We start from the raw sequence: 8221 nt of genomic DNA, 5'->3' as shown, positions 1-8221 counted from the left end.
CCATTTCAGTGTATCTGAGGAAGTGTGCATGCACACGAAAACTCATACCTTGAATAAAACCTTGTCGGTCTTAAAGGTGCTACTGGGGGGCGAGTACACCATGCAGGCAGCAGAAACGCGAGAGTGCCCCCCCGGCTTGGACACTCCCCGTGGAACTGGATGGCCGACGTCTAGAGGCCCTGTTGGACAGCGGCAGCTCGATTTCAATGATACTGTCAAGCTTACTGCCTCCATGGTTGCCCGTGATACGCTGGGCTACTATCGTCTACTTTCATGGTCATGCCAAGCGGTGCCCAGTCGTAGCGGTACCACTGCAATACCTGGGGCAAAGGGTGGAAGTGCATGTGGCCCGCATTACAAAGTTTCCATGTCGATTGTTACTGGGTCGCGATGCCCCTGGCATACGAGAAGCCATTGAGGCCTACATGAGGAACAGAGGCGACCAGGACGGCCGGAACTCCCAGGGGCCGAGATGGTAGCGGCAGTAGAGGATGGGGAAGAGCTGCTGGCAGCAACAGCGGAGCCTTACGACCCGGAGGAAGGGCCTTTAGACCCCCACTGCCATGAATGGGACCCCTGCCTACGGTGGGTGAGGGATCGCCACTTCACCGAAGCCCAAGAGCAAGACTGGAGAAAATGCGCACCCAGGTGGCGGTAAGAGATGGGGTGACAGTGGACCTGCGCCGGGGTGGGCGGCTACCGCATATGGCCCAGGTGGGAGGGGCCTGGTATCAGGTGGCAAAAGGCCGGTTGGGTTCCATCAACCAGTTGTTGGTCCCGTTCGAGTTCTGGGAGGCAGTCATGAGCTATGCCCATGATCACCAATGGGTGGGTCACCAAGGGTTTAAGAACACGATGACCCGGCTCCTGACCCACTTCTTTTGGCCCACAATGGCCAAAGATGTCAAGGGTTTCTGCCGCACCTGTGACATATGTCAACGCATGTCCACCCGGGCAGTCCTGAAAGCACCCCTCTCCCCACTGGCCATCACTGGGACCCCGTTCGACTGCATAGTGATGGATTTTGTGGGGCCCTTAACCCGGACCCCACATGGGGCCCGGTATATCCTGGTCATCATGGATTATGCCACTCGCTATCCCGAGGCTGTACCCCTCCCGAGTTTGAAGAGTGCGGGGGTAGCGTGGGCCTTAATGCATTTTTTCACTCATGTGGGTCTGCCCCGGGAGATCTTGACAGACAGGGGCTCGCCCTTCACAGCCAAATTGCTGCGGCAGGTCTGCGACAACCTCCACATCCGGCACCTGTTTACGTCTGTCCACCCCTCCCCAAACAGATGGGCTGGTGGAACGGATGAATCAAACTCTTAAGGGGATGCTGAGGAAGATGTCCAGGGACCAGCCGTCAGCCTGGGATCTGCTGGTAGACCCTCTTCTGTTTGCCATTAGGGAAACTCCGCAGGCTTCCACCAGGTTTGCCCCGTTTGAGTTGCTGTACGGCAGGATACCCCAGGGCATCCTAGGGGTAGTGGAAGAATGGGCTCGCCCAATACCGCCGGAGACGGAAGAAGCAGCGAGCGAATATGTTGCCCGATTGAAGGAACAGCTGGAGTGGGTGCGAACGGAGGCGCAACTAAAACTACATGGCGCGCAACAGGTCCAGAAGCAACGGTACGATCGGGGCACGGTGCCGAGGACCTTCGTGGAAGGGGACGCAGTCCTGGTGTCCCGGCAGGCCTTGGCTTGCCCACAGGGAGATCCCTGGCAGGGCCCCTTTCGCGTCACTCGCATGTTGGGGCCCCTCTCGTACGAAGTACAGTGCAGAGCACAAGCACGACAAAGAAAGCATTTACACGTGAATGATCTCAAAGCATGGGTGGTAACGAGAACGGCAGGGGATACAGCGTGCCTGGAAGAAGACCCGTCTGTATTGCCCAAGGGCTCTCTACCCTGGACAGATCAGCCCGAGGACACAGGACTTCCACGACTGGATCCAGGGCTGACACCGATCCAGCAGGCCCAGGTCAACGAACTATTGCAGCAAGAGGACGGTGTTTTCACGTCGACCCCCGGTTGTACGCACATGGCCACCCATTTCATCCCCACAGAACCCGGTAAAGTAGCCCGCGTCCGGTGGCGCCCGGTCCCCCAAAAGAGATGGAAGACGATTGGTCAGGAGGTGGAGGAAATGTTGCGCTTAGGCATTATTGAGCCATCACAGAGTGAGTGGCGGAGCTCGGTGGTACTAGTACCAAAACCAGATGGCTCGATGTGGTTCTGTGTAGACTACCGGGAGGTCAACAAACTCTTGCGCTTTGACGCCTACCCTATGCCCTGTGCTGACATACTCATCGATCAACTGGGACAAGCCCATTACCTCTCGGCAATCGACCTGACGAAAGGATACTGGCAGATGCCAGTTCATCCACCCGACAGAGAAAAAACGGCGTTCGCCACCCCACAGGGGCTGTTTCAGTTCCGGCGGATGCCCTTTGGCTTGCAAGGGGCCGCTGCAACCTTTCAGAGGTTGGTAGACAAGGCCTTGGTCAACTGTGAAAACTTTGCCAGGGCCTACATTGATGATATCGTGATATGTAGCCCAGATTGGCCCACTCACTTACAGCATCTACGGACGGTTTTCTGGGCCCTCAAGGCCGCCGGTTTGCATGCGAACCCCCGGAAAAGCAAGCTGGGATTCCAAGAGATTCGGTATTTAGGATTCCTGGTAGGACGGGGACAGTTACGCCCTATTCCGGAGAAGGTAGTCACCGTAGAGCAACACCCCAGGCCAGTAAACAAAAAACAATTCCACAGAGAAAGGGAGAGGTATAAATAAATTGCTAGATGGAGATACAAAACCTCCGTAGCCAACTATTCAGCATTCTTACTGAAACCCCTCAGACCTCTGAGACAATTTCACCAGACATTGGTATGCTTCAGACAGCTATGGTTTGGAATCCTGATTTGCAAGGAAGAGCACCAATCATAGTTTGTGCTTCAGACACAGCAGTGAACTGTGAGTTGCCGTGAAAGTGGAACTCTTGAATCTGACCCCGACTATGAGGGGAGAGGGAGGAAACACACAGATCACTCCTCCCCTGGGTCACCCACATAATGTCAAAGGAAGGTTTGGCCTTAGAACTGAAATATGCCATAAACTGCACACTTTGAAGCCTATCATTACAGTTTTAAGGACTAGTTACTTAAAAAAATAAAATCCATGTGCTCAGGATTCTGAATTTGGCACCCAGTACTATTTCTGTATGTATAATAATATGGTATTGCAGAGTATATATAGCTTTTTGCTTGCTCTGTTCAGCTACAGATGTCTTGGTAAAGGCTTGCATAATTTTTTTTTCTGAATTACAAAATGTGAAAGGGTAAGGAAAAAAGAAAGAAAAGAAATTCATTGGATTGCTCAGTCCAGCACTGTCCTAAGGCCATTCAGGCCAGCGTGAAATCAATGCAAATTGCTGAAAATAAAATGCTCAATATTGGTAGAGAGACAAATCTCAAAGTTGCCCTGTACAAGATATTGCTGTAGTAGAATTTGGAACATTTACTTCTTTTGGAAATGTGTTGCTGTTGATTACTTTGATGGTTTTTGCAAAAGGAAACCATAGATTTCAAACATTCATTGGTTCTAACTAATCAGACAACACTCACCAATTGTGAGTGCAGGTTCCTAATATAATTTCTCTCTTAGTTTTTAACACTGGTAACACACCAAGTGGAAGCAAAATTGAAATAACCTTTCACAATGCCACTGGACTATTTATGCATTGGTGTCCCTGGCCTCTTGCGGCAATTTCTCACCCCATGGGAGTTGGGGGTTCAAGACTGAAGCCCTGGCGTCCTGAATCAGTCCCCCCCTAATCCCTCTTGGGACTCTCGAGCTCGTGCCCGTGTCATGTTGGCCTTGACCCTGCCCCCTCTGCCCAGCATTGGTCAACAGAACAGGCCTCACAGGCTTGAGCTGCAGCCGCTGCTACCTCCAGGGCTGCGTCCCCTGCCAGCACTGTATTCATGCGTGCCCCCACTCTGGAGGAACTGGCATTTCTAGAAAGCCTCTGTATTTGAAAACTAAGTGGGACAAGAAGACACATCACCTTTAAATAATTAGGCAGTGCTCTCTTTGTCTTGAACAAAACTATGAGTGTATTTAAATATATACCTATGTCAAAGTATGCACAGGTGTCACAGTATGTGTGTGCAACATTCCATGATGAAAACCTATGTCTCCCTTGGGTTGTATTCTGCTACTCTGCTCAGAGAATTGTAGGTGATTGTAGGTCATTCCCCTCCCCACAGCAGTCCAATTCAACTCTGGGCAAGTTGGTTCCTAGGGATACAGGATGTGCCATACAAACTAAGTAGGGGTGCTGATGGGAATGGGAGCTAAAGTCAGTTGCCTCGGAGTCTGCTGCCCCACCACTGCATCTGATCCAAAATCCAGGGGAGTGGTAAGATTCTCCACACTATTTGGGAGGACAATGTAGCAGGCCATCTTTCCATGTATGCTGTAGGATTCCCAAGTACCTACCTACGATCCAGCGGGGGACACATGCTTCCCCACTGGAAGATTCTTGCTTGGAACACAGGCGCTGCACTATTCCGTCGCCCAGACGTGACGTAGGCACGTAGCTGGGCGACGCTCTGGTAATGGGAGTAAGTACTTGGGAGCCCTGGTATGCTGTGATAAATTGCCACTTGGTATATAATCATCCCCCTCATGGATCACTGCCAGGACAAGTACAAGTAACCCCAGAAAGAGTGAAGCGGCTGGGCCAAAGCCGAAAGGACGCTCAGTTGTGGATGTGTCTGATGGTGAAAGGAAAGTCCGATGCTGCAAAGAACAATACTGCATAGGAACCTGGAATGTAAGATCTATGAATCAAGGTAAGCTTGACGTGGTCAAAAATGAGATGGCAAGACTGAACATCGATATCCTAGGAATCAGTGAACTAAAGTGGACAGGAATGGGCGAATTTAACTCAGAAGACCATTATATCTACTACTGTGGCCAGGAATCTCGTAGAAAAAATGGTGTGGCCTTTATAGTCAACAAGAGAGTGCAAAAGGCAGTACTGGGATACAATCTCAAAAATGACAGAATGATTTCTGTCCGATTCCAAGGCAAACCATTCAACATCACAGTAATCCAAGTCTATGCCCCAACCACTGATGCAGAAGAGGCTGAAGTGGACCGGTTCTATGAAGACCTACAACCACTGATGCAGAAGAGGCTGAAGTGGACCGGTTCTATGAAGACCTACAACACCTCCTAGAACTAACACCAAAAAATGATGTCCTCATCATCATAGGGGACTGGAATGCTAAAGTAGGAAGTCAAAAGGTAACTGGAATAACAGACAAGTTTGGCCTTGGAAAGCAAAATGAAGCAGGGCAAAGGTTAACAGAGTTTTGTCAAGAGAACACACTGGTCATAGCGAACACCCTTTTCCAACAACCTAAGAGGCGACTCTACACATGGACATCACCAGATGGGCAACACCGAAATCAGATTGACTATATAATTTGCAGTCAAAGATGGAGAAGCTCTATTCAGTCAGTAAAAACAAGACCTGGAGCTGACTGTGGTTCAGATCATGAGCTACTCATTGCAAAATTCAGACTTAAACTGAAGAAAATTGGGAAAACCACGAGGCCATTCAGGTTTGACCTAGATCGCATCCCTGATGAATATACAGTAGAGGTGAAGAATAGATTCAAGGGTCTGGATTTGATAGATAGAGTGCCTGAAGAACTATGGACAGAGGTTCGTGACATCGTACAGGAGGCAGCAATCACCACCATCCCAAAGAAAAAGAAATGTAAGAAAGCAAAGTGGCTTTCTGATGAGGCTTTACAAATAGCAGAGGAAAGAAGGAAAGCGAAAGGCAAAGGCGAAAAGGAAAGATTTACCCAACTGAACGCAGATTTCCAGAGAACAGCAAGGAGAGATAAGGAGGCCTTCCTGAATGAACAGTGCAAAGTAATAGAAGAAAACAATAGAATGGGAAGGACTAGAGATCTCTTCAAGAAAATTGGAGAAATCAAGGGAGCGTTCCATGCAAAGCTGGCCATGATAAAGGACAAAAACGGTAGGGACCTAACAGAAGCAGAAGAGATTAGGAAAAGATGGCAAGAATACACAGAAGAACTATACAAGAAAGACCTCAATGTCCTTGACAAACACGACGGTATAATCACTGACCTTGAGCCAGACATCCTGGAATGTGAAGTTAAATGGGCCTTAGAAAGCATTACTAACAACAAAGCTAGTGGAGGTGATGGTATCCCAGCTGAGCTATTCAAAGTCTTAGAAGAGGATGCTGTTAAAGTTCTGCACTCCATTTGCCAGCAAATTTGGAAAACGCAACAGTGGCCACAGGATTGGAAAAGATCAGTATACATTCCAATCCCAAAGAAGGGCAATGCCAAGGAATGTTCAAACTATCGCACAATTGCACTCATATCACACGCTAGCAAGGTCATGCTCAAGATCCTACAAGCTAGGCTTCAACAGTACGTGGATAGAGAACTACCAGAAGTACAAGCTGGGTTTCGAAGAGGTAGAGGAACGAGAGATCATATTGCCAACATTCGCTGGATTATGGAGAAAGCAAGAGAGTACCAGAAAAATATCTACTTCTGCTTCATTGACTATGCTAAAGCCTTTGACTGTGTGGATCACAACAAACTATGGCAGGTCCTTAAAGAGATGGGAGTACCAGACCACCTCACATGTCTCTTGAGAAACCTGTATAAGGGCCAAGAAGCGACAGTTAGAACCGGATATGGAACAACTGATTGGTTCAGCATAGGAAAAGGAGTACGACAAGGATGTATATTGTCGCCTTGCTTATTTAATATATATGCAGAGTACATCATGCGAAATGCTGGCCTGGATGAATCACAAGCGGGAATTAAGATTGCTGGGGAAAAGATCAACAACCTCAGATATGCAGATGATACCACTCTAATGGCTGAAAGTGAAGAGGATCTAAAGAACCTCTTGCTCAGAGTAAAAGAGGAGAGCGCAAAAGTGGGCTTGAAGCTCAACATCAAAAAAACTAAGATCATGGCATCCGGCCCCATCACTCCTTGGCAAATAGAAGGGGAAGCTGTGGAAGTACTGACAGACTTCACGTTCCTGGGATCCCAGATCACCGCAGACTGTGACTGCAGCCATGAAATTAAAAGACGCCTGCTCCTTGGGAGGAAAGCGATGGCGAACCTAAACAGCATGATAAAAAGTAGAGACATCACCCTGCCAACAAAAGTCCGCATGGTCAAAGCAATGGTATTCCCAGTAGTCATGTATGGCTGCGAGAGCTGGACTATAAGGAAGGCCGAGCGCCGAAGAATAGATTCTTTTGAACTATGGTGCTGGAGGAGACTCTTGAGAGTCCCTTGGACTGCAAGAAGAACAAATCAGTCAATCCTCAAAGAAATCAACCCTGACTGTTCCCTGGAAGGCCAGATAATGAAACTGAAGCTCAAATACTTTGGCCACCAAATGAGAAGGGAGCACTCACTGGAGAAGACCCTGATGCTGGGAAAGATTGAAGGCCAAAGAAGACGGGGACGGCAAAGGATGAGATGGTTAGACAGTGTCATCGATGCAACGAACATGAAGTTGAGCCAACTTCAGAGGACGGCAGAAGACCGGAAGGCCTGGAGAGAGCTCGTCCATGGGGTCGCGAAGAGTCGGACTCGACTGTGCGACTGAACAACAACAAAAAATATAATCATCTGTATTTCCTCATAGTCTGCTGCAGTTAGTAGGTAGAGAATTCAAGACCTTTATGTGGGGAGGCCTTTCTTACTAAGTCATTATAGATTATTGGCTCTGTCTGTGTGTTTTGGAATTAAACCTTGAGTACACATGCTGGATGCTTGACAGATAACACATTTTCTGTTTAATCTGTGGACAGCACAGCATGCATTACCTGCTCAACATCCCATCTCTTTTCTTAACAGTAGCATTTCTCTCTCTCCTTCCCTCTCCCATTGCTGATCAGTATCACTAGGATTCTGTGTCTGCAGTGCTGCATTTTATAGCTGTAGAGCTAAGAAGGTAGCTACTTGTTGCAGATCTCCCAGAAAGTACTCGGGATCGAAATTTTCTGCCGCTAGAAAAGCCTTGTGTGATTTCCTAACCAATTCTCTCCCCCAGTTCAGTGTTACTGAGCAGAGCAGTTGAAGGCCAGCTGCAGTTGCTTTAAACAATGGCACAGTGATAAAAAGAGCAACTGAT

This window comes from Gekko japonicus, unplaced genomic scaffold (assembly GCF_001447785.1).
Source record: "Gekko japonicus isolate JY-2015 unplaced genomic scaffold, Gekko_japonicus_V1.1 scaffold2488, whole genome shotgun sequence".
Taxonomy (NCBI): domain Eukaryota; kingdom Metazoa; phylum Chordata; class Lepidosauria; order Squamata; family Gekkonidae; genus Gekko; species Gekko japonicus.
Note: the sequence above shows the minus strand (reverse complement) of the source record.